The sequence below is a fragment of the Podarcis bocagei genome, assembly GCF_964188305.1.
Source record: "Podarcis bocagei genome assembly, chromosome: 14".
NCBI classification, from domain to species: domain Eukaryota; kingdom Metazoa; phylum Chordata; class Lepidosauria; order Squamata; family Lacertidae; genus Podarcis; species Podarcis bocagei.
In genome coordinates, this window is record NC_138139.1 from 38,472,325 (window position 1) to 38,493,295 (window position 20,971).

The 20,971-nt window shown below is 42.8% G+C and overlaps 1 protein-coding gene across 5 annotated transcripts in view; it reads left to right on the forward strand.

Annotated features, from left to right (window-relative positions):
- Positions 1–20,971, forward strand: part of LOC308573170 (ankyrin repeat and fibronectin type-III domain-containing protein 1-like) — a 384,306-nt gene that overhangs the window by 18,616 nt on the left and 344,719 nt on the right. For 3 of the 5 annotated variants that reach the window (XM_081169829.1, XM_081169832.1, XM_081169833.1), the window contains exon 3: positions 7,760–7,836. The exons of the other annotated variants lie outside the window; for them this stretch is intronic. The gene's annotated coding sequence lies outside the window, so the exon portion shown is untranslated. The remainder of the gene's footprint in view (positions 1–7,759; positions 7,837–20,971) is intronic. 5 annotated transcript variants of the gene reach the window in all.

Below are 20,971 nucleotides of genomic sequence, written 5' to 3' on the forward strand. Positions count from 1 at the left end.
CTGTTGTTTCCTTCACCCCTCCAACATTAAATGTTTCTGGGGTGGAGAGAATGGAGGAGTTGCCTAGTAACAGTTCATGGACTGTAGTACAGCTTCTGCATCAACTGATTTTCAGGATGTTGTTAGTGTGAGAGAGATTGTAGCAGAATGGAAGGAGAGAGATGCAACTTAGAAAAGAGAAGGCAAGATTAGGAGGTGATGGTCAGCTCTTAAGTTCTTGCCTCTCCTCTTCCTCCTCCTGGGTTGTCAGCTAGGGGCCAGACATGATGTAGAGGCTGTCAGTGGCTAATTTCTGTTTTGAACTGAATTACCTATCATGTTAAAGGCACTGCTGTTATAGATCACAGGTAGCATCTTTTAATGCTATAATACAGGCAGCAAAGTTACCATTTTGAATTGTGAGATCAATACAGGAAGAGATGTTCCCTTTTTAAAACAAAAACCGTAATTGAAAGGGCATGTTACCCTTGCAGACACTTACTGGATGAGGACTGCTTTCCATAATGCAATTTGCACTTGAAATAACATTTCTACAAGTCACCCCTCTGGGTAGGATTTATGCCAATGCCTAATTCAAATCAGACATGAGTGCCTAAAATCTGGAGGCATCCCATAGAAATACATCCTTACTGCCTTGCAATAACTCATGGGAATGATATGCTGATGGACTCCTATGAGTAAAAATAATACTATGGTGAGTCTGCCTTTTCTTTATATATGGAGAACCAGCTTTTATTTAACTCTGCTAATTCACCAATGCTTGTGGAGCATTTCTTACTTTTCTCCCACTCCCACTGTGCACATACATTCAAAACCTTCTAACCACTGCCACAAATTGATATTATTCTGTTTACAAAAGCCTTCATCTATACTTCAGTTGGTTACATTTAAGACTTAAGTTTGCTGTAATAAGGCCACTGTATTCTTCAGGGGTGGCCCGGCATGTTTTGATGCTCTAGGCAAAATGCCCTTTCACTGCTGCCCTCCTGACACCCTGACACCTGCAGATCCAGGCCCCTTCTTTGGCCCTGCTTTCATGGCTGCACCACTACCACTCTGCAGTGTTAGCAGTGAGAGCAGGAGTGCTGTGGTGGCAGCAGTTATGGTATGGGTGTGTAGGGCTGGCAGCAGTGCAATGGGGTGGGTGGGTTAGGAACTGGATCTGCTGCTTTAGGCTAATTGCTTGACCTCGCCTCATGGAAGTGCCGGCCTTTGTATCTTTAAATGACAGTTAACAGATGTTTACATAAGTCTGGTTCACAGAGTGTAGTTCTTAACACTATTTAACTTGTATGCCATTTACCCTTAGTCCATCTTTCACAGTCATTCTTACCACCAGGTGGACTTCAGCTAGTTTCTTTGGAGCCAGATTGCAGGCATTTCTCACTGTGCTCAGCTTCAGAAGCTCCTTGCTGAATTCTGCTCGCTGCTCAACACCCTTATATAGACTCAACAGTCTGAGAGTCCTCAACACCACCAAGACTGTCAGCGCAGGCAGGGAGAGCTCAGGGCTGCAAGGCAGGTGGTAGAATACCTAATCTGTCCCAACTACCCAATGCCAGGAACACACACTCTAACCCCCCACCTCCGCCCCCAACTGGACAAAGAGCCTGGAGAGAGAAAGGGAATTTATATTGACTACAGCAACTCCCCCTCCCTGATCCTCAAGTCTGCCCTTTTGCTGCACTGAGTACTCGACTGGGCACAGCTGGATGAGATCCACTCCGTTCTGTTCAACCATCCAGGTGTCAATGATACAGACCAGAACGGCCTCCTCATCTATATTCAGATCATGCCTGAGAGAGGTCTTACTCAGAGCTGATCTGGCATTCAGAAACAGTAGACCTGGGGGCTGGCTGATAGGACAACTGCAATTCCCCAGGTTGGAGTAGGGGCTGGCACATGATGCAGTCACTGACTGCATGTGCCGTATGCCCCTTACCTGGCCTCTCCCACCCACCCATCATAGCATACTTCCCTCTGCCCTAAACCACTGTGATGGCTCACTACTACTCGCTTCTCAGGCACATCCTATGCGCCTTTATTTAAAAAGGAAAAAACCTCCAAATTTTAACACCCACATGTTAAAGCCATTTAAGAACAATTTAAAACATTTTAAACAGATGAGGTATTCAAAACAGTAGCAGAGCCCCCATCCGAAAGCCTTAGGCAATACCCCAACCCAAGAGATTGTTCCAGCTTGTTCTGCAGCAGCCTTTTTGTAGCTGGAGTGAGTTCTCTAGCACTCACAGCAAGATGTAGCATAGCAAAAACTTGGTTGGGGCGGGTGTCACACCAGCTATCTAGCCTCATTGTCACAGGATGGCTGATATGATTATTAATTGGGGGTATTGGGGTATTCTTTTATGTTTTTGCTCTGGATGCTCATGACTGACAGCTGAAGGCTGTGGTCCAGTGAAGGAAGGCCCACAAAGACAGGGAAAAGGCATAGTACCAGGGTTTGCAAGTGTGCCTTAAGGCAGTAATGTGAATGCAGACCCACACAATAAATGTCTTTCCTTCACTATCCCTCAGCTTACATGTGCTTTTACGGTTTGATGTTGTTTCTGTACACCCTCAAATTAATGGCTCATGGTTTGCCATGTCAACTGCTGTATAGGTGAAGGAGATGAATGTAGTTGGAGTGCAATTACGAGCCTGTGGCCATCTGGTTTAAGTTCCTGGAGCATAATCTGCCTGAAACAAACTGTACACAGTGTTAAAACATTCTGACAGAAGTCTAACCTTTAGCATCTGCACTATGTATTCTAAGTATGGGTGTTAAAGTTTCTAGCTAGCACCCTTGGCTTTTTTCCTGTAATAATGCTGTGGAGGATTGTTTTTATCTTCATCAGTGAAACAACACTTTTCTTCTTGCTATTGAACTCTATCTATCTATCTATCTATCTATCTATAGTGGAAATAGTTTAACATTTATGTGAAAGACTTAGTTGTCCAATTCTAGTGTACATTCTTTTGTATGGTGAGGTACAGGATGCTGACTGAAGTTTAGATCTTAAAATATTGGATCTCCTGTTTACTGTTAATTCAGAATGCCAAGCTAAATAGTACAGTGTATGAATTTTCCTACATCTGCTGGTTATGTGAAATAAAATTTTGGAAAATGGCTATAAAGATAATAAATATGTAAAATCCATACCTAAACCAAATCGGTCAGCTGGATTTTGTTGGATATTAAACCTCAAAGTATTAATGTACAAATTATTGACTGCAGCTAGAATTATATTTGCAAGATTTTGGAAACTGAATAGCAGAGCTCCCATATACTAGGTAAATAGGAGATGTTATAACTAAAGTTACAGTTTCTTAAAACAAAACAAAACAAAATAAAACAAACAATTTGGTGAAACATGAGAGAATCGTGGTAGAATATCTGCTGTGATATTAATGCAGCTTGTTTAAACATTTTAAACCTAACATTAAGAGATGCTGCAGTGTAATTGCAAAAATTTATTTACTGTGTATGAACTGGACCCACTTGATATGGATGACCTAATGATCCCATTTGTTAATGGTAAACTCGTCCTCTAAGTGTAGATCCTTTTGGAACTAAAATAGCATGGGGTGGGGAGTGCTGGCAGGTTTGAGGAAGCCCCCAAGGTTGCAGAATACAAAAAATTATTTGGAAACCTTCCTAAAATGTGAGTATGGGGGGGGGGTTGAGATAATTTGAAATTAGTTGTACCTTGGTTGCTGAATGCCTTGGAACTTGTACATTTTGGCTCCCGGATGATCAAAAACCGGAAGTGAGTATTCCGGTTTCCAAGCGATTTTCGGAAGCCAAACGTCCACCACGGCTTCCACTTGGCTGAAACCACAGTAAACACATACAAAGAGTTGTATACAAAATTATTCACAAGTTATCTAAATTTATATATAATAGCCCAGGTATACAGATAACGGTAAAGGTGAATGACCCCTGGACAGTTAAGTCCAGTCAAAATGACTGGGGTGTGGCGCTCATCTTGTGTCAGGCCAAGGAAGCCAGTGTTTGTCCACAGACACTTTTCCGGATATATTTTTTTACATATAAAAGAAAAAAGGGACACCCAGTCTTAAGGTCTAGGTACTTGTTGACTCCACAGAAACATGGAAAGATTTTGCTAAATTTGAGTTTAGACTAGTATCATAACAATATACAGATTCAAATTCTGTCCTAAGAAACTCAGAGATGGCCATAAGAAAGCACTGAATATTGGGATCAGTGAGTATGGCCTTAGCAGCATGCTCTATCTAGACTGCATTTGGGTAGCCCTTAACAGTTATCAAGCTAGGTTTGCTCAGTGTGGTCATAGTGCAGCAGTCTTGCAGCTGGCCCTAAATATGTCATTTGCTTTGGCTAGTTACATGTAAGACAGCAAAGCATGTGACTGGGATAGTTGCCTTTGAGGATATAGAGAAGAAAAAACTCAATAGCTATGACCATATGAGCTGGTTTGAGACCTATGGAGCCAGGGAGCTTTGTCCATTACTTAAGATGATCTAATAATTGTAATCATGATTAGGGACTATTGAAGCATGGAAGTGCTACTGACACATGCAGAAGCCTGCTCAGCCCCCACCTTGGTCCTTTTCATGTAATGAGGCTGTGAAATAACAAGATGTTCCTTAAATTCCTATGAATGTTGAGGTTGTTTTACTTGCTGGTTTTCTGCCCTTTTTTTGCCTTTAGGGTGACTCTAGTTGGCTGCCAAGAATTTTGCACCCTTTTCAAAAGGAAAGCTGAGCTTGAGCATTAGAACTGGCAACCCAATTATTCATGACAACGAAGCTCATTCTTACATACAAGCTTCGTTTAATGAAAGGTGTCCCCTCTTCCCTTTTCACGGATTTGCTTCACATCAAATGCTTCTCCTCCCTCCCCCATTTCTCTCAGTTCCCTTTATCTGACTGACAGCAGAATTCTAAACATTAGCCTAATATGCTTTCCTGTTTTTATTTTTACATCTTCTGTTTCCAGTGATATGTCGCCTCATCGTTCCCAGAATATATTCCCTTTTGCAGATGCTTCCTGCTCAAGTGTTTGGGGGAAGAGGGGATGTGAGACTGGTGAAATCTGCATAAAGAACTACTGTTCATAGCTATATGATACAATGTTAAGAGCGATGCTGTATAATATGCCTTCCGTATTCCAGTAAAATTAAAATTAATTCCAATTAAGTGCAAGTTAACCTCTGCACCCATTGCTAATGAATGGAATATGCGATTAACTTACCTTGCGGTGATAGAGGTTTTGTAAAATCACTTTGAAGTAAAATGTCACTGTGTATGTATCTTGAATTTTTAATCTGTTTAACTGTTCAGTTCCCAGTGAATTATTTGGAAGCAGCAGTTCTCAGGAATGCTGCCTTGTTTGCAAACAAAGGGTTGTATCCAATGTTAGCCTTACTCCCACTAATTTGGGCTCATTAATTTCAGTGGGTCTACTCTAAGTTATCTCTTGAGAGAAACAATCTGACACCATTCTGTGCTCAAACTATGGCTCTTGGACAAGCTTGTAATGAGCCGGTGATGTAACTGCATTTGTAGTTACTGAAGGCTGTTTTCACTACACAACAAGTTTTATACCTGCACCATAGAGTTGAAAGCAATAGTAAATTTCATAGTCCTGTGTGAAGGTACTGAAACTGCCTAAAAGATCAGCACATGCTTTGTCAAAAGGTAGAATCATAGAATCATAGAATCATAGAGTTGGAAGAGACCACAAGGGCCATCGAGTCAAACCCCCTGCCAAGCAGGAAACACCATCAGAGCACTCCTGACATATGGTTGTCAAGCCTCTGCTTAAAGACCTCCAAAGTAGGAGACTCCACCACACTCCTTGGCAGCAAATTCCACTGTCGAACAGCTCTTACTGTCAGGAAGTTCTTCCTAATGTTTAGGTGGAATCTTCTTTCTTGTAGTTTGGATCCATTGCTCCGTGTCCGCTTCTCTGGAGCAGCAGAAAACAACCTTTCTCCCTCCTCTATGTGACATCCTTTTATATATTTGAACATGGCTATCATATCACCCCTTAACCTCCTCTTCTCCAGGCTAAACATGCCCAGCTCCCTTAGCTGTTCCTCATAAGGCATCGTTTCCAGGCCTTTGACCATTTTGGTTGCCCTCCTCTGGACACGTTCCAGTTTGTCAGTGTCCTTCTTGAATTGTGGTGCCCAGAACTGGACACAGTACTCCAGGTGTGGTCTGACCAGAGCAGAATACAGTGGCACTATTACTTCCCTTGATCTAGATGCTATACTCCTATTGATGCATCCCAGAATTGCATTGGCTTTTTTAGCTGCCGCGTCACACTGTTGGCTCATGTCAAGTTTGTGGTCAACCAAGACTCCTAGATCCTTTTCACATGTACTGCTCTCAAGCCAGGTGTCCCCCATCTTGTATTTGTGCCTCTCATTTTTTTTGCCCAAGTGTAATACTTTACATTTCTCCCTGTTAAAATTCATCTTGTTTGTTTTTGCCCAGTTCTCTAATCTGTCAAGGTCGTTTTGAAGTGTGATCCTGTCCTCTGGGGTGTTAGCCACCCCTCCCAGTTTGGTGTCATCTGCAAATTTGATCAGGATGCCCTTGAGTCCATCATCCAAGTCATTGATAAAGATGTTGAATAAGACCGGGCCCAAGACAGAACCCTGTGGCACCCCACTAGTCACTCTTCTCCAGGATGAAGAGGAACCATTGATGAGCACCCTTTGGGTTCGGTCAGTCAGCCAGTTACAAATCCACTGAGTGGTAGCATAGTCAAGACCACATTTTACCAGCTTCTTTACAAGAATATCATGGGGCACCTTGTCAAATGCCTTGCTGAAATCAAGGTAGGCTACATCCACTGCGTTCCCTTCATCTACCAGGCTTGTAATTCTGTCAAAAAACGAGATCAGGTTAGTCTGACATGACTTATTTTTCAGAAATCCATGCTGACTATTGGTGATCACAGCATTCCTTTCTAGGTGCTCACAGACTGTTTGCTTAATGATCTGCTCCAGAATCTTCCCTGCTATTGATGTCAGACTGACTGGGCGGTAATTATTTGGGTCCTCTCTTTTCCCCTTTTTGAAAATAGGGACAACATTTGCCCTCCTCCAGTCTGCCGGGACTTCGCCTGTTCTCCAGGAATTCTCAAAGATGACTGCCAGTGGTTCTGAGATCACATCTGCCAGTTCTTTTAATACTCTTGGATGCAGTTCATCTGGCCCTGGAGACTTGAATACATCTAAACTAGCCAAATATTCATGTACTATCTCCTTAGTTATTCTGGGCTGTGTTTCCTTTGCTGAATCATTTGCTCCAAATTCTTCAGGTCAGGCATTGTTTTCTTTATCGGAAAAGCAAAGTACAGTTCTGTTGAAGGCAAGTGCTTTTGTGTGGAAATGCAAATCTTTGAATTTAGTAACAATGCAGTTGTGTTTTATTAGCAATAGAACCAGTTGCTTTTTTCTGGGATGTCAGCCATCATTTCTCTCACAGGAGCTGTAAAGCAGAATCCTCTTCTTTCAGTCCACACTTTGTATTGACCACCCATGTCCAACACTTAATAGTTGATGTCTTCATATTTCAGAATAATGAGGAAGTAAGGAATATTTTTTGAAGAAATGGAAGAAAGTGTGAGGATGACTGGGGTTAGATATCTGCCAGAAGAAGACACTGCCTAATCATCAGGGTCAATGAAAACAGATGTTTGCTATCCTTTCCCAAATGTAAACAAAAAAGAACGTTAACAGAAAAGCATTTTCCTCCACAGATCTGCGAGGTAGCCTGCTTCTCACTACAGTGGCTGACAAATAGACCCTGATAAAAGAATGGAGATAATCAAGACAGGTATTTTAATGCTTTGATACAGGTTATGTTTTCATTAACATCCCATTATTTTCTATATGCACAGCAGAATGGTCAGAAAGTACTTTCCCAGATATGCAGTGTGAGAAAATAGAAGTGGATTCTTCAAAAATACTTATCCTGGTTTGATTGGCATGGGACTGCCCCAACATGTCACTGGCTCAACACATGTGGCAGGCTACACTCTGGACATTATATTTTCAACTGGACAGGAAGAGAGTGATCTGAAAGTAGGGGATATTCCTGTTGAGATTTAGGATTTCAGCACCTTTTCCCCCTTTGCAGAGCCAAGGGACCTTCTAGGCTGATAGATCCAATGGGTTTCCAGATGAGACTGAGAAATTTCCCAGCTATTATGACAGGCACTTCAGTCGAAGCTCTTGCTGCAACATCTGAATGGCTTAGGCCATGGACAAGAGCACCCTCTCCCGCTTCAATGAGCCCACTTGGCTCCATGGTATTCTCCAGAGCTTAGTGTGAGAAAACAAGCTGGGAGACGGCTCAAACACCAGCATAGGAAAACTCAGGTTGAATGAAATGGAACATTGGTGAGAGCTCATCATTGAGCCTACCTAGTGGCAGTGAACTCCATTGTATCTTTATTGTGCCATCCAGCAGAGGTTTTCTGGGTGGTCCAGGGCCTCTTGCAATTTGGCCCAAAGGAGGTGGCAGAATTGACGGTAGCTCTCTGTAACTTGTTTGCAAAGCATTTTGAGAATAAAATAACTTGTGCTCACAAGGATCTTGACTCTGCTTTTACAGCAGACAGATCTGTAGATGAAGCAGATGAAGGGGTGTCAAAAGCACTGTCTGGTCCAGTTGTGCTGAATGAGTTTCAGTTGGTAAGGCATGAGGATGTGGCCAAGGTGCTTGGATCAGTCAGGGTGACCACTTGCACTCTGGACCCTAGACCCTCTTGTTGATAAAAACTAGCAGGCAGGGGACAGCTGCCTGGGCCAGGGATAGGCAGGGGTGTAGCTAACTGCTCCGGCACTCAGAGTGGGGGGGGGGCAGGGCGAGCCACCCACGAGGGTGGGGCGAGCCGCCCTCGGGGGCCCGCAGTAATGCCGCAAGAGTAGGTGGTCCCTGCCTGTTCGAAGGAGGCAGTGGTAAAACCACTCCTCAAGAAACCTTTCATGGATTCGGAAAATCTAAGTAATTGCCAGTCAGTTGCCAATTTCCCCTTCATGGGCAAAGTCCTTGAGCCAGTAGTCGCAGAGGAGATCCAAGTGATTTTTATTTTGATCACTTCCCTGTGATCTTCAGATGAAGGGCGGTATACAAATAGTAGTAGTAGTAGTAGTAATAATAATAATAATAATAATAATAATAATAATAATAATAATAATGTTGATGATGTTCTCTGTTTGTAGGAGAGACTGTATGTAGTGCCTTTGTAACTACTTCTGTAGTTTATTACTAGAAGACAGGGACTGTCTTTGTTATCCTTTTCCAATTTCACCCATATTTATCTTGTATACTTCTCACCAGTTACATTCTTCAATTTGTCTCACTCTCCCTACATCTTCATAGCACACTTTCTATGCACTTGTAAAGTGCTTTAAAACTAAGCTCAACTTCCTTTCATACAGAGATCTTTGAATTACCAGTCTACATTTCTCCAAGGTGCTTAACACTCCTATGGCTGCTGGTTATTTTTGCTTCTTTGACTAAATAGTGAGAAGGAACAGTATTTTTTACATAGTTATGTGCCATTAAATGCAATTCTGTATGTATTTGGGGGCAGATCTTAAATCTCTTCAGAGATATCTTCTAGGGATGTGTCCTCTGATTTGGGAGCCTTGTTGGAAGCCGCCCAGAGTGGCTGAGGGGACCCAGCCAGATGGGTGGGGTATAAATAATAAATTATTATTATTATTATTAAGGAAACTGCTGTAGCCAAAAGTACATTGTTGCCAGTACATGAATGCCAACCATGAGGGTTGGCATGACAATTGAGATTTTCATCATTTCCAGGACACATCCTCTGATTGCAGGAGTTGCACTTAGGCTGTAAACCTGTGACTAGGTTGTATGCTTTTAGACCGGGGATTTATGTGGTTGAATGCTTCCCCATACCAAACTGCCTCAATCTTGAAAACTGACATGCCAGGTGGAAGTCTGCTATTCTCCCTGACATGCTTGGGTTTTCTATGTGCAAAAAATTTGTATGTGTGTAAGAACATCCATTTTGTGAGCTCCACCAGCAGTCAGAAGTGGTACAACCCAATTCCAAGTGCATTTAAATATTTATAAGCTGCCTTTTAAGTCCACTGAAGTCAGTGAACAAAATATAAACATAAAAACACAATAATGTAGTATTTTAATAAAATATTATGTTAAATAGCTATAATGTTGGTTACCCCTGCTTTAGGCCTTTAAAAGTCAAAACCAGTACTTTCAATTGGGCCCTAAAATGCATCAAAATAATATACGTTTTGTAGATGAAATTATTCTCCTTTAGAGCTGCATAATTCTTCAGTTTGTGTAGAAATTTTGTATTGAAAGATACATTGTTTACATTAACTTGTATGCTGAAATAGAGGAATTTATATGCAGAGTTTGTGGTGTCGTGGTGTTTTATGTGAAACTCAAAATTATGTTGTATTAATACACTCCAGCTGAGGTTTTTAATAGGGAAGTGTTTGTCTTCGCTTGCTGCAGTGCTAGCTTTCATAACGGAGAAGAATGTGAACGTGTGCCGCTCCTAGCTCTATTCTGTGCTGTCATGGACTTTTTACTTGCAGTCTCTTTATTCAAGTGCTAAGCCTTTGTTTATGAGCTTTTGAAAGGATTATAGCTAGAAGTGGCATAATGTTCTTGGCCTATAGAAGAACATGCTTGGAAACTTTGCATAATTAATCTAAAAGGGAGAGGGCATCCTGCCAGTGATGAGGTGGGAAGTGAATGTTGTCCTTTCTTTCCCTAGGAAGAGTAGGCAAGCAGAGAGTTTTTCTGTTAATTCTTCAGAAGGAAAGCAGTTCAAGCTTCCTTCCTGGAGACGTTTTTCACCTTTCAAAATCACTTTTGTATAGAAGAGTGCATTTGTTGGTATTTGTTAGATACTCCTTCATTAATGCTGAACTTGGTTAAACGCTGGTGTAACTAGTTTGAAGGTGGTTAGTGTCCTGGGGTGGAGAATCAAAAGATTTGTCTACAATTGCCACTCAGTTCTGTCTTCAGAAATGCTGTGGGAAAGAAAATGAAACTCTTTAAACCAGTATTGGTTGCATTGCCAGTATTTTGGGGAGACAGCCAAGTGTTGTGGTGCAAGCTGCCAGACCTGGCATGAAAGCTCATGATTGACTGTGTATCTCCAACTGAATGCAAAGAAAGCATGAGTGCAAATGCTCGGGAATTTTTGTTACTTTGAATAAGCTTTCAATCTTATCCAAAGGCAAGCTTTTGAGCTAAAAACACATTTGATAGCATTTCTGCTCAGTTGGGCAACATCTTTATTATGGCCAATCAACATGTCACAAAATAGTGAGCAAGCTTCTGAGATTTCCAGGACTCCAGGTTTGATGGTTAGTTCTAATAAAGGCATTGCCTTTCTGTGGATTTTGGAGTTTTTCCTATGACCAACACAGCTACCTTTATGTTAGCTAAATTGTTCATTTAAATTTTTATCACTTCTGTCCTCAAATATATTGAGAGCAGGAAATTCTTCTGTTGAGATATTTGAGAACAAATGTAGTCTATGTTGTGATGTTTTTGGCACCTGGTGAAGACCCTGTTATTTCCCAGGTCCTTCAATCTTAACTGGTCAGTGTTTTCAGATCTTTTGTACAATTTCAACCTTAGAGTTTCAAAATTAGAACTAACAGAAATGAAACAAAGTGGAGTTGGAAAGAATCCCCAGGGTTATCTAGTCCAGCCCCCTGCAATGCAGAAAACTCAACACAGAATTCATCCAGAATAAAACCATACTGCACCTTGCTTAGCTTTGAAAATGTGCTAGCAGTTTTATTGCTGCACCACTAAGGTTCCTGTGTTCTCCTGTAGGTTTTTGAAATATCCATAGAATCATTTGGCTGCAGTGGGTTATGACCTTCTTGCATTCAAACTATTGTTGTAAATGAAAGCAGATTGCATTCTTTAGCTCATTGAGGGAAGGAGGGAGATACAGCTCTTCCAAAACAGGCAGTCAATTGCTGTACCAGAGACCATGTTTTCCTGTGAGTACAGTTCTTGACAGTGCTCTGTCCATTGTTTCATCTGCTTGCTGCAGTCTGATGATCTCTCCAGACAAGGTTTTCAGCAGTCCAGTTTTCCAGACTGTTCGTCCAAAGACTGTCTTCATGCCTTTGTACATTTTGTGAGTGCTGCCACTATCAGCAGTGAGTTGAATACTCTGACACAGCTTTAGCCAGTAGTCATTGACACATCATCTGGCAATCCACTAGGCATCACTCTTTGCCTTTCTCAGTGCAGCAGGCATCTTCTAGCAGGGAGCACACTTATTGTTATTCAGGTTGATAGCTATCCTTCACTCCTGTGAGAGCTAGTTCCATATGTAGTGGTAGTTCGGTTTAAGAACAGTCCTGTTTATGAACAATTCGGTTTACGAACTCCGCAAAACCGGAAGTAGTGTCCTGGTTTGCCAACTTTACCTTAGTCTAAGAACGGAATCAGAACGGTAGAAGGGCCCGGATGGTGGGAGGCCTCATTAGGGAATGCGCGCCTCGGTTTAAGAATGGTTTCGGTTCAAGAATGGACTTCCGGAATGGATTAAGTTCGTAAACCGAGGTACCGCTGTAACTATGTGCTGATTGAGGAAGTACTTTCTTTTCTCTGTCCTGAATCGTCCAACATTCTGTATTGTTTGATTTCTATTAGTTCTGATGTTATGAGAAAGGGAGAAAAAATTTTCTTTATGTACTTTTCCCATTCTTATCATTCCACCTCTTGCTTTCATTTCCATTCTTATCATGCCACCTCTTGCTTTCCTTTTCTCTAAACCAGTGGTTTTCAACCAGTGTGCCGTGGCACCCTGGAGTGCCTTGAATGTTGGTTAGGGGTACCACAGGCAACAACACAGATCTCTGTCCCTGTTTTCTTCCCTCCCTCCTCTGATGCCCTTCCCAATGGCTTGCACAGCTGTTTGTTACAGCAGCCCTGGCTACAAACTCCCCAGGTGAATGGTGCCTCTGGGGTTGGCCAGGGGGTGCTTCCCAGGTTGCTGTGGGGCAGTGTGAGGGGAGCTGTGGGGCAGAGAGGGGATGCAGCTCTCTTTGGGGGGGAGATGCAGCTCAGAGACCAGGGGTAGCAACAGCAGCTGCCCAGAGGACTCCTAAGGAGAGGGGAGAGAAGAGGAGGCTGAGGGAACACTCCACAAGGGAGGGTGTGATTGCTGCCAACTCAGCAGGCAAGGGGTGACACAAGTGGGCTCCTGAGCCCCACAGAGGTGTCACAGAGAGAATGTAGTCGGTCAAGGAAGCTGTGGACCCAAAAAGGTTGAAAAAGTGCTCTAAACTATCAGGTACAAGCTGCTGCAACTTTTCCTCATAGGGGAGTTGCTTCAACATCTTAATCGCTCCTTTCTGAACCATGCACCTCCCTCTTTCCTTGTATCCATTGGTACTGTTCCCTTAGGCAAAGTCACAACAAAGAAGATCATGTTGTCTGCTGGGCAACATATCACATTGCTTTCTGCTTGTGGAGCTTTGCCTACTATGAGGGTTGTGCTAATCAGAAGTTTAACTGGCTTCAGGCAAAGAAAATTAACAATATTTCATAGAATTGTAGAGTTGGAAGAGATCCTGAAAATCATCTAATCCAACCCTCTATAATGCAGGAATATGCCTCTGTCCTTTATGGGGATTGAACCTGCAACCTTGGCATTATCAGCACCACACTAACCAGATGAGCTAAACTCACCAATGCCTTTTTCAGTATTCAATTTGTTATAGGTAGTGGGACCTAGTATTATTTCTTTGGCACAGAGAACATTATCATTCTGGTTTAGATCCTAGTTATATCCTTATGCCTTCTGTGCATTGATTTGATTTATTTTAGTACTTATTTTCTGTCTGCATTCCAGCTGCTGTCTCCTTTTTCTTTAGCAGATTCTGTAAAACATTTCTCTGGTGTAAATAGGAGAAATTGTCAATTGGTACTTCTTATATTTACTACTGCTATTAGTAACAAGAAATGCAAACAGATTTTCTTGATACAGGATTACTTTGGGTAAGATCCCTTTGATCAAATCTCTGATCCTAGGAAGAGACTTCTAGGTTGCAGGCAAATTTACAATAGGTATTGTATTAAAAATTTCTTTGTACAGCAGCACAAATAAATAGAAAACAAGGGCAGAGAGCAAGCATCATGCTATGAGAAGAAATTGCATCTTTGATTTGCAGGCTCCCCCCTTGCACTCCTCAGGAAACTCAGGCTTTGCTTGCTGACACATTTGTAGACAAAGAGTTTCTTGATGCTTTTCTCTTTATAATCCTTTGCCCGTGGGCAACTGAACTAATACTCGCTGACATGCTGGAAGGCTTTTTCTCCATGTTGGTAGAATACAGAAGTTCCTGACTGTTCATGATGGTAAATGTCTTTGCATGTCTTCTCCTCTCCTTCCCGCCTCCATGAATTCATTTTTGAGCCAGGCAATTACAGTGGTACCTCGGGTTAAGAACTTAATTCGTTCTGGAGATCTGTTCTTAACCTGAAACTGTTCTTAACCTGGGGTACCACTTTAGCTAATGGAGCCTCCCACTGCCGCCGCACCGTCACTGCGCAATTTCTGTTCTCATCCTGAAGCAAAGTTCTTAACCCGAGGTACTATTTCTGGGTTAGTGGAGTCTGTAACCTGGAGTGTCTGTAACCTGAAGTGTCTGTAACCCGAGGTACCAATGAAATTCTATTTTGTATGTACAACCTGTGCAACAGGTAATTTTCTGTATTTTTATTGAGGAAAAATGTGAACCAACAATTTGTGCGCAACATAAAATCAGATGTTTATTGAAAGGCAATAAATGATAATGACCATTAGAGAAGCCCTTTTTGTGACGTCCCTTTTAATTTCTTATTGCAGATAGGATGGATAAAAATGATACTAAAATTGTGATTTTTAAAAATAAGAAGTAGCAAATACAAAATTTCCCTCCAATAATGATGTTGTTAAATCTGGATATAAGCATGCTAGACTCTACAGTTCATTTCTAAACTGACCAATGGAGAGTTCATTGCTAAACTATGGGGAAGTGTCATCAATTAGTGGTAGATCATTCATCTTTCATGCGGAGGATCTCTGTCCCAATATCTGGAATCTCCAGATAGAACTGGGAGAGATTCCATGTCTGAAATCCTGAAGACCCTGCTGGAAATTCCTTCTCCTCTCCTTATACTTCCCTCTTGGGTGACAAGTTTGTCTTGGATCTGTCCTCTGCAAACAAAGGAGGAAGCATGGCTGCTTTTGTCTTCTTTAGATTAGTTAGGTTAGAACTTGAACCCTTGTCTACCCAAGTTATGTACTACTTGTAATAAGCAACTTTTTTATTTTCTTACTTTACAAATATCTCTTTGTGATTGCAACAGGTAAAGTCTACTCTCTAGCCACACTTTGTGCACGCTGTGTACCAATAGTCCCAACAGAACTGCCACCAGTCAGCATAGACAGTACTGAACTAAATGTACCAAAAAGGCATAACTTTGTATAATGCAGCTTCTTGTATTCCTCATGCCTCTACCAGACATATTGAGTTAAAGGAGACTTTTAAAATGTAAATTAAGAACAAGCTGAATCACTTCTCACATATGAATATTTGCAGTCTATCTAGGAGGGGCCAAGCCCCCCCCCCCAATTTCAAGGAGAGGGCTGGGCCCCCTCAATATTCCATGGCCACAATGGACCTACCTGCGGCTGTGGTGGGCCTTATGGGGCCTATCCACAGTCACAACAGACCTTGTTGGGCCTCCTCCGACCATGAGACATCACACACACATGCCCCCCCCTCGCAGAACCTGGAGCCTCTGAGTCTACCTATTGGAGATACATTCACTTTCACTTAATGAAAACCAAACAGCCCTAGTCTGCCTGGTAACCATCAGACCATACTTTTAACAATTAGCCATGGGCATTTCATTATTATTTTGTGAGGATGGAACTGGGTCAGCAGAGAATAAAGCAGAAAAGAAGCAACCCTGGAAAAAAAGGAAAGACTAAAATTGCCTATGCTTGAGCTACAGCAGATTGAGGTTGAATTCTGATAATACAGAAGGTACTGTTCATGGGTGACAGGGGGCAGGTGGGTGTGAGGGTCTCCCTGAAAGACCAGGTGCACAGCCTGGGAGTCATTTGACTCACAGCTGTCCATGGAGGCACAGGTCAGTTCTTTGTCCAGGGCAGCTGTCTACCAGCTCCATCTGGTACGCAGACTGAGACCCTATCTGCCCACCTACTGTTTTACCAGTGATGCATGCCCTGCTTATCTCCTGCTTGGACTACTGCAATGTGCTCTATGTGGGGCTGCCTTTGAAGGTGACCCCGAAGCTACAACTAATCCAGAATGTGGCAGCTAGACTGGTTACTGGGAGTGGCCACTGGGACCATATAAAGGATCTTCATTGGCTCTCATTTTTGAGCACAATTCAAAGTGTTGGTGCTGACCTTTAAAGCCCTAAACAGCCTTGGCCCAGTATATCTGAAGGAGTGTCTCCATTCCCATTGCTCAGCCCAGACACTAAGGTCGTCCGAGGGTCTTCTGTTGGTTCCCTCACTGTGAGAAGTGAAGTTATAGGGAACCAGGCAGGGGGCCTTCTCAGTAGTGGCACCTTCCCTGTGGAGCACTCTCCCTTCAGATGTCGAGAAGATAAAGAATTACACAACTTTTAGAATGCATCTGAAGGCAGCCCTATATCTGGAGGTTTTTAACATTTGATGTTTATGCTGTAAGCTGCCCAGAGTGGCCGGGGAGACCCAGCCAGATAGTTGGGGTACACATAATAAAATTATTACCATTCTGGGAATAAGCCCCTTCAATGCAATGAGACTTTTTTTCTGACTAGTCATGTATTGGGATTATGCCGTTAACATCACAGTTTGTCATGTGTGCTAGTCTACAGTAGTGAACCTTTATATGCTGGTGATATGTGTTGAAGAATTTAGCTGAAATGACAGGAATGGTTCTTTAATGCACAAGAAAGGTTGAGTGAGGGATGGAGTTCTTGTAAAGCATCTTATTTTTGTTTAACACAGTAGAAAGGAAACAATTTTTCTCAATAAAGCCTCACAATTGGTAGTTATGGAAGTACCCCGGTTCCCCAGATTACGAGTCTACCACTCTTAACCACTACACCACACTGGATCTCAGTGTGATTAGATCCCTTCTATCTGTATAACCTATTAGATTTAATCTTAAAACTGCCAGTCTAAACCAAATTCTGTCCCTGTAAACAGGTTGGGGAACCTCTAGACATTATTTGAGTATAACTCCCATCATTCTTGCATGTTATTGTTATTTCTTTCTTTCTTGCATTTACGTCCTACTCCCCCCCCCCCCAGTGAGCTCAATGTGGTCTTGTTTAGTCCTCACAATAACCTCAGGTAGGCTAGGCTGCTAGGCAGTGAGTGTCCCAAGGTTACCCACTGAGCTTCATGGTTTAGTGGATTTGAACCCTGGTCTCCCAAACCCTAGTCTGACACTCCATTCTCTATGCCACGCTAGCTATGCTGGCTAAGGCTGATGCAATTTCGAGTCCAATGTCTGGAGGGCCATAGATTCTTTAACCATACTTTAGATAATTGTTTTGTAATAAGTTGCATATTTCTTTATTCTAAAACTTTTGACTGTTGTCTGGTTGCTAATTCCCTTTTGTATAAGTGCATTGTGATGCACTATGGCTCTTCATGAAAGTCTTAAATGTATGAACACCCCCACCCCCCCGATAAGTGGATGAGGACCTAGTGACAGCACTTGTTTGTAATACTCAGTATGAGGGGAATGTTGTGATGATTCAAATTAATGGCTCATTCAGCATAGTTTGTTTCTTGAAGAAGGTAGTTTGAATGCGCTCCAAAAGGCTTGTTTTGGAGATGATCAGTACACACTAAGGCACTTGTATTTGCATTGGATACCAAATTTTAGGCTGCTTCAATCCTATACACACTTACCTGTGAAATGGCTTCGACTGACTGGCTAAACCAGGTGAGGGTATGTGAAGACAGGCTTCAGCAGACAAGACCAATAGTGGGTCCAATTGTAATGAAGGTGGTTTCTGCACATGCTGCAGGGGGGAGTGAGGGCTTGTCAGATGGGGCTCGTCAACCTGGGAGGAATCTTGGGTCTAGAAACTAGTCATTTAGGTGCTTCAGCATCTTGCATTAATTTTGCCATACTAATATAACACCTAGGATGGTAATTCTTGCACACTGATTTGAAGGGATAAAAACACCCAAGTGATGCATTTGATCAGAGGCAATTCTGGCAGCAATCTTCTGGCATATCAAAAGACCCCAAAACTGTTAGTTTGCTCTGGCAAAGGACACTTGATCTTACAACATATTCATACTGCTGACTTGTAAACATGTTTCAGGTCTGGATGGTGAGTTGGTTGCTGAGGAGAAGTCAGTTGTTGGGATTGTAGAGTAAGTCAGAAACAAAAGACAAGCCAGGAAACAAAACTGAGAGCAACCTGAGGTTGGGACTGTAGGAGACAGGAACATGCTGGAGCTCAAAAAGATCTTGTTGATCCAGCAACATAGGCGCCGACTCCATGGGGCTTGAGGGGGCTCGAGCCCCCTCAAAAAAATTTTTGGGGGGGCTCAGCCCCCCCAATAATCTCGGGCGGGCGCCCTTCCAGCAGAGCGCCGCCGCCGTCCCCCGCCTCCTCCCCACCTGCTCCTTCGCCAGCCAGCCAGCCGCGCGCCCTAATCGGAGAGCCCCGGCCGGAAATCCCGCGAGAACAGGGGAATCCCGACTGGCCACACCTCCCAGCCAGACAATCGGCTGGCTGGGGGTGTGTGGCTTGCCCTATTTAGGGCCGGAGCCACTTTATTTGCATATTCATGAGCTTATTTATTATTCATGAGCTTTCCCGGGCCCCCCCAATATTTTTTCTAAGTCCGCGTCCCTGTCCAGCAAGGTTTAGCTGGAACATAAAGCTCTCACATTGTTCTGTTTAGGAGGACCCAATAGGGTAGGGGATAGTAGGCCAGGGGTGGGAAACCTGTGACCCTCCGGATCTTGCTGGACTATGACTACTATCATTCCTAATCATTAACCATTCTTAATCATTTGGTCCAATAGTATCTGGAGGGCCACAGGTTCCCCTTTTCTGGCTGAGGCAGATGCTGCAACAGTTCTGACCAGTCAGCCTACCTACACGAGGGTAAGGCAGGCCAGTGATTGCAGTATCAAAGATGGCTCTGAGTGAGCAACTTGCTCTTGATGGATGCTGGAGGTGTAGTGAGGCCTTGTTAGCATCTTCCTCTAATCTACCTTTCCCAAGTTTAACAAGCAAACTCAGTCTGCATTTGGATGCAACGTTAAGTTAGAATAGGACTCTAGCAATTCCATATTCCCATTAAATTATAGTTTATTTTAACTATTGTTTAAAGTGATGTGCAAACAAGTCCACTTTGGGGGTTGATTTATACAAGACATTGGATGCACATCAGCTTGCATTCATATTACTTACAAACAGTAATACATCTTTGGTAACTAGACCAATACTTAACCTTGCATTTGAATAAGGAGAGGCTCTCTCTCTCTCTCTCTCCCTCTCTCCCTCTCTCCCTCTCTCCCTCTCTCCCTCCTCTCTTATGTATAAATGTAAATTCCCCCCCCCCTTGATCTTTTCTACTCCTGGCAGCAGTGACTGCACAGAGGTGCCCAAGATGCAGATTTATGACTTAGCTCTTTTCTCTTCTCACCCTCCTATCTCTCCTTGTGAGAATGAGTGATTTGGTAGAAAAGCCTTATTCATTTTTCATGCTCAATGAGCAGTACAGCAGTTGACTGTGTTGGCAGTATTCTTGATTTAAATTTATAAAGACAGCCATCTGTAAAGGGTGAATTGGGCCAAACTAGATGTCCAAGCTAGATGTAATATTAATTGCATGAATGCAGTTAATATGCATGGTTTTAAAAGTACATAGCAATTAGAGGCACCAGTGGGGCCTTCCCTTGGATTGCAATATTAGCTTTCAAGAGAACTTGGGCTATAGTAGGGAGAGAGTTAAACTTCCCCTCCTCAGCTACAATGGTTGTGAGGCTGCTCCAGCTTCTCCGCAGCTGCTGATTATGTAATAAAAATGTATACATTATTTGCAGTAATGTGACAATTGCTTATGGTTTGCTCCCAGCTTGTTTTTTTTTTTTATAATAATCTTTATTAAAGTTTCAAAAGGTTACAAACAGCAAAACAATAAAAAACCAAAAGAAAACACAAAGAAACAACAACAACAACAACAACAACAAAAAAGATTCCACCTTTTAAATCTTATTTTCAATAACTTCTTTTCATGACTTCCCCACGCCTCCCCTTATTGTATTCCAACTCCAATTGTTTGTTCAAACAAGTTTTTTCCTTAGTGTCCTAAACATAGTTTATTAATTCACTTAACCATAATTTATTTATATAATTCTTTGTAGTAGATTTAAGCCTTAGTTCACTATTATACCTTGGTTTAATTTAATTAGCAATTTTTTAAGATATATACCTTAACCCTATATAAAGAAAGAGAAAAAAGATATAGAAACAAAATCAGCCTTTCCTAAGGTTGACCCTACCGTATTTTTCGCACGATTGGACGCACCGGACCATAGGACGCGCCTAGTTTTTTTGGGGGGAAATAAAGGAAAAAAATTTTCCCTTTATTTCCCCCCCAAAAGCAGGTCAGGGAAACCGAACCAGGTCGAGGAACAGCGGGATAGTGGCGCTGCGCCTCCCTGCTGTCCCCCGAGCTTGTGGGGCTGGCTGATGTCTGCCTAGCGCGCGGGGCGCTCTGCTTCAGGGCGCCCTACCCGCCGGGCGGCAGGCTGCTATCCGCAGCTTGGGGAGCCTTGTGGGGAACTGCTGCAGGGCTCCCCACGCTGCGGATGTATGCCTGGCGCGAGGGGCGCTCTGCTTCAGGGTGCCCCACCCGCCGGGCGGCAGGCTGCTATCCGCA